Below are 6,387 nucleotides of genomic sequence, written 5' to 3' on the forward strand. Positions count from 1 at the left end.
AAGCCCTTGCCCTCCTATCGAGCTTGCCAGCGAGTTGGGAGGTATTCTGCACGATGTACCCTAATAGCCCACCGATCCAAAATCTGGATGAGACGATAGGCCAAGTCCTCACTGAGGACATTCGACGAAAATCGATGGGCTTTACCATCGATGAATCGGCAGAATCCCATCACTCGACCGAGTCATTCGACCGACAAAGTCGAACGAGAGAACAAGCCAACAGAACTGGTCGGAATACCAATAGATCAAAAACAAGGGGAGACCAACAATGGTCGAAGTCGAGAACGGGCCGATCAGGCGAATTATGCACACACTGCAAAAAAGCTGGCCACAATGTTTTCGATTGTTGGTCAATCAAGAGGAAAGAGAGTGGTTGGCGATCCGAGTGGAATCGAGGACGACCTAACTCAGACCACTCTCCAATCGGCAACCAAATCAACGTTGCCGATTCCCGATCAGGAGAAGTTCTCTCCTTAGAGGACTCAATGATCAAAGAAGTCCTATACTGTGTAGAAGACGCACACACGTGGTATTCCACGTGACCCCCAACATCGAATGGTTTTCAAACTATTCAACTAACGCCAGCAGCACAATCCAACTAGGAAATCGGTAGGAGTGCAAAATAGCAGGGACCGGAGAGGTTCCCATCCGATTGCCCAATGGAAACACAATAACCTTGCACCGAGTTCGGCACATACCTGATCTAAAAAGGAGTCTGGTCTCCATTGGCATGCTAGCCGAAGACGGGTATTGAACGACTCTTAGTGAGTCAACATGGATGATCAGCCGAGGAAACCTCAAAATCGGGAGTGGGCACAAGTACAACAACCTGTACCCATTAATGGCGATCAATTTAGAAGGGGCCCTGAATGTAGCCAAAAAGACCGACCCAAACTTATGGTATGGCCGACTCGGTCACATGTCTCAAGCCGGACTTGATCGGCTGATGGTGGTAGACTACATCCCAAAACTTCAAGCGAAGAAGGACTTCTATGAGCATTGTCGATACGGGAACCAAACCCTAAGTCCGCACACTCTCCACTATGAGACGGTACGAAAGCCCCTAGAGCTCGTGCACACAGATATATGTGGGTCCATGCCAGAGCGATCACTAGGAGGCTCTCGTTACTTCATCACCTTTGTAGATGACTATACACGGAAGGTCTGGGCCTACTCGATCAGGTCCAAAGACGAAGAGCTCAAGGTCTTCACTCGGTGGACATCTGAAGTAGAGAACTGGTCCGGACACATAGTGAAGACGCTCAGATCCAACAATGGAGGTGAGTACACCTCCAGAGCCTTCAAACAGTACCTGTCCAACAAAGGGATCCAACATCAAAAGACTGTTCCCAACACACCCATGCAAAATGGAGTGGCAGAACGGATCAATAGAACGATCCAGGAGAGGGTGATGGCAATGCTCCAGCATGCCGGACTGAAGTTGGAATTCTGGGCTGAAGCTCTACAGACGGCGGTATACCTAATAAATCTAGCGCCGTCAAGAGAAATTAGGCTCGAAGTGCCACAGGCCCTATGGTCATGCAAACAGCCGACCTACGATAGGCTCCATATATTCTGATGCGAAACCTACGCGTTCATCCCCAGGGGTAAAAGGATAAAATTGGCACCCCATGCAACGAAATGCATATTCTCGGTTATGGAACCGATGGGGAATTTGGCTACAAGCTATGGGACCCTGAGAACCGGAAATTGATCCAGAGTAGTGACGTAGTCTTCAATGAGCACTCTATCTTCTCTCAGTAGAACCAGTAGAGAACAATTAGTAAGAAGGTATCCTTCGAAGACGACAGTGTTGTCATAGAAGAACCAACCCACCAAACCGAATCAAAGATTCGACAGACAATCAAACTCGAACAAGCCGACAATATACATGTCGACAATCAACTCCAAATCGGCAACAAGTCCAATTGTCGCACTCAAAGACAAAGTCATCAAAGACACAACTGAATCTACAAGAGTCAAAAAAGGCACAGTCAATAAGATGCAAGTCCAAGATAGAACCGAGTCGACAAAGCTCACAAGGGAGAACGGTACGACACAACTGAAGTCCCAACATGGGGGTGGCTCACCTAACAAGACTCCTAACACAAATGGTTCAACAAATACCAATCGCCCAACCAAGCCGATCGAAGAATATGAACCACTTATCTCAGCACCCAGGAGATCTGGACAAGCTCGAAGGCCAACAGAGTTTTTTCGACCGGGCCTCGACTACGTCAACTACACTGATATAGGTGAACCAAGCACTTATGAAGAAGCTATAGCCACAACGGACGCTGACACATGGCTACAAGCCATGAAATCTGAAATGGACTCGATTCACAAGAATCAGACATGGGAGCTGGTTGAACTACTAGCTGGAAGGAAGCCGTTACCCTGTAAATGGATTTTCTGATATAAATATGTATACGACTTAGAAAAACCCAAGTACAAAGCTCGACTCGTCGCGAAGGGATTCAAACAAGAATTCGGGGTTGACTACAACGAGATAATCTCACCAGTAGTGAAGATGACCACTCTCCGACTCCTACTAGGTGTTGTAGCAACCGAAGATTTAGAGCTCGAGCAAATAGACATAAAGACGGCATTCCTACATAGAGATCTAGAAGAAGACATCTATATGTCTCAACCTAGAGGCTTCACGACGATGGGGGAAGACAATCACCTCGTATGTCGGTTAAAGAAAAGTCTATATGGCTTGAAACAAGCGCCAAGGATGTCGTACCAAAAGTTTGACTCCTACATTAGGCAGCTTGGATATCGCCGATCTGACACTGACCCATGTATGGACACTCGGCAACTGGCCGACGAGTCTAGGATTTATCTGATCCTAACGTCGACGGCATGCTCATTGCAGGAAGCAATCAAGCAGAGATCGGAAAGCTGAAGTGGAGCCTTCATGAGAAGTTCATGATGAAGGAACTCGGACAAGCCCTTCACATACTGGGCATGAGGATCGAGTGAAATCGGACGACCAAGACTCTATGACTCTCCCAGTCCAAATATATCTGGAAGGTGTTGAAGCGCTTCAATATGAAGAATGTGAAGCCAGCACCAACACCGCTTCCGACATCAATCAGACTATCAGATAGAGACTCTCCTGCAATAAACAAGGAGAGAGAGCTTAATGGAAAGATGCCCTACGCATCCGCGGTAGGAAGTATCATGTACGCAATGGTGGCGACCCAACCCGACCTACCCCATGTTGTAGGGGTGGTCAGCCAATACATGTCGAACCCAGGACGGAAGCATTGGGAGGCTGTCAAGCACATCCTTAGGTATCTGAAAGGAAACATGGATGCACAACTGACTTTTGGATTGACAACCTCGACCAAAGTCGAAGGCTATACTGATTCCGACTATGCCGGGAACATGGACAATCGGAAATCGACATCAGGTTACATCTTCGCCTATGGTGGCAGTGCAATATCATGGAGGTCAAAACTTCAAGAGTGCATGGCTCTGTCGACCACAGAAGCTAAGTACATAGCAACATCAAAGGCTGCGAAGGAAGCGATCTGGCTGTATCGATTGTCTGCCAACTTCTCAGCTATAAGCCAAACCAACCGACATACGCCAACCATCTATTGCGACTCATAGAGCGCAATACACCTCATTAACAATCATGACTATCACGCAAAGACAAAGCACATTGAGGTGCGGTATCATCACATCCGGGAGCTCACAACTGAGAAGAAGCTCGAGATACGGAAGATTGACACCGAGGTGAACATCGTTGATTGCCTAACAAAGCCACTCCCATATCAACTTTTCAGAGCACTAAGGACAAAGATAGGACTACGACAAGCGACCGAGCAGAAGAAAGGCGAACGAGGAGCAAAAGGTAAGAGTTGACCGAATCAATCATGATAATGAGCCATGCTAGGCTCGACACGGACCTCACCTATGCCAACTCGACTATATGTTGACCGACTTGTAACATAAATTTAGATTAGTGTTGTAATCTAGGTTTACGGGGGAGACAACCCCAAACTTTTGTATACGTAAGAAAGAGTAGTCCTTTTACGGGGGAGTTTGTTGGCATAAAAGGTCGACTTCTTCCACTTTGTATCCTAGTGTCATAGATTGACATATTCGCATTCGTGGGGCTCTTGTGTGACGCTACATACTTGTCTCCTCTCCCCCATCTTGTTCCCTGAAATTAGAGTTTGGCGGAAATTCGATAATCTCTTCTCATCTCAATGATTTCTTCTTTATCCAATCTTCAATGATTTCTTCGTCCCAATGCTACATGGTTCTCATTTTCAATCCCTTTATTAATTCATACATATATAAATTATGGTTTGGCTGAAATTCAGTTATTCTCTCCTCATCTCAATGATTTCTTCAATAATTTCTTGGTGCCAATGCTAGTTTGGTCTCATCCCCAATCTCTTGATTAATTCATATATGTATGTGTGTATATATACATATATGTGTACAGTGTAACAATGTATGTATATTATGTGTGTGTATACATATATCATATATATGTACACTGTATATGTATATATTTATGTGTCTATATGTATATGTAAACGAATGGTTTTATAATATTCTTGGGGCCATTTTCTATTCTCGCATACCACGAATATTACGGATGGAGAATACCACGCGTATCACACATGGGTCAATCTATGCCTAGTGTGAACTCGTCCACATAGTTAGGGCTTAGTATATATAAGCAATAACCGGGCAATAACCTAACGTTGTAAAGTGACGATCTTCTTGATAAAATATCATATATCGAGTCTCTAAGAGAGAGATATAGAGAACGTAATAGAGCTTCCATTAAAGCTTCAATCTGTGTACATCTTAGCTTCTCTTTCTATGTTGTTTTCTGAGTACGAACTGAGAGAAATCCTCATACATTTCCCCATACACTTACCCTTCAAAAACAAGGGTATAGCTATATGATGGTTTCTCAAGTCACAAGATGATCACAACGGCCCCACAAGATCCACACAAAACTATTTTTGCGAGTGAATTTGGTCCAAAATGAGAGGTATTATCAATGATTCATCGAAATGTTCGTAGAAAAAGCAAGACCCATCCATGATTTACTAAAGGTATTCAAATCGACAGAGGGATGAAAAAAACACTTTTAATAATTAAAGAGTGCCTAGATAGAGCACTAACCCTCATGTGCCCAAACTAAAGCAAGGAGCTCCATATCCACATTGACGACTTCACCTTTGTCAAAGAAACTCTAGCCCAACTTAGAGATGGTAAAATGTACTTCCCTATAACATTTGCTAGGTCATCATCTTGATTCGTAACCAAGTTGAACGTAATTACTCAGGGAGACAATAGGTATGATCTTTGTTGTTAAGAAATCTCAACATTGCCTACTCACGTGTCATTTCTTGTTTTACATGGATCATCAAGCACTCTTATTTATACCCAGTAAACAAGAGTCGACAAATGGTGAGAACAACTTGTTAGGAAACAGGTCCCTCTAGATGGGAAGTGAGAAGAATAGTGTTGATGAGCAAACTCGGCCCTCGGCCTATCAGCCTTGGCCGAAACCGGATGTGGTGTACCCGGCAACGGAAGACCCGGTGAGAACCGGATGTGGAGTACCCGGTGTCAGAACCAAGGATAAAAGATCGAGTGATGGAAGAAGGATATTAGAGAACACGAGAAGAAAGGAACCAAATACTAAGAGAAGAATGGATGTATAAGATAGAGAAAGAAAGAGAATGGATACAAGATATGTAATGAGAGCTAAAGACTGGTGTTGATTCGAATTGATTTTAGAATACATGTATGCGCTTATTTATAGGTTCCTATAGAATAGCTTAGAGATTTCTAGAATGTTCTAGAATGTTCTAGACCTAGAATGCTCTAGGACATTCTAGAACATTCTAGAATAATCTAGAGTTTTTACAATAATCAATGTAATACAAGAAGTAGCTTTTATTATTTCATATAACAATAAGCTATCTTAATGGTTGAGGTTTTCAAGTATGAATTACAAGGTTCGAGGTTCAAGTCCGGGTGACGCCATAATGGTCATGTGTTCATGACACCCGGCTACGGAAGACCCCGTGAGAACTGGATGACGAGTACCTGGCAAGAGCTGGATGGTGAAGGCCCGGTGAGAAGTGCTCACCGGATGAAGGGACATATTCGTAAATATATTTTCTGAGAGTTCATCGGGGCTATATTTGTAAATAGCCGAAAAGTCATATTAGTATAAATATGACTTAGGGCAAACTCAGTGGTATTAGTGGTCATTCTTGTTGGTGCAAGATTTGAGTGCGTAACTGTGTACAGAGAGAGAGAGAGAGAGAGCGAGAGGAAGAGGTCGTCGCCTCTGTTGTAACCGCCGCCTATGGCGAGGATAGCAAGCTCGAGGTTGTT

General features: G+C 44.1%; 1 pseudogene; it reads left to right on the top strand.

The window, feature by feature from the left end:
• The first annotated feature begins 3,195 nt into the window (after window positions 1-3,195).
• On the top strand, window positions 3,196-3,621 carry LOC147847350 (secreted RxLR effector protein 161 pseudogene; annotated as a pseudogene).
• Window positions 3,622-6,387: the final 2,766 nt, after the last annotated feature.

Source organism: Azolla caroliniana, unplaced genomic scaffold, assembly GCF_043228905.1.
Source record: "Azolla caroliniana isolate FFs.n. ecotype wild unplaced genomic scaffold, voAzoCaro1.0.p SCAF_1147, whole genome shotgun sequence".
Lineage (NCBI taxonomy): Eukaryota > Viridiplantae > Streptophyta > Polypodiopsida > Salviniales > Salviniaceae > Azolla > Azolla caroliniana.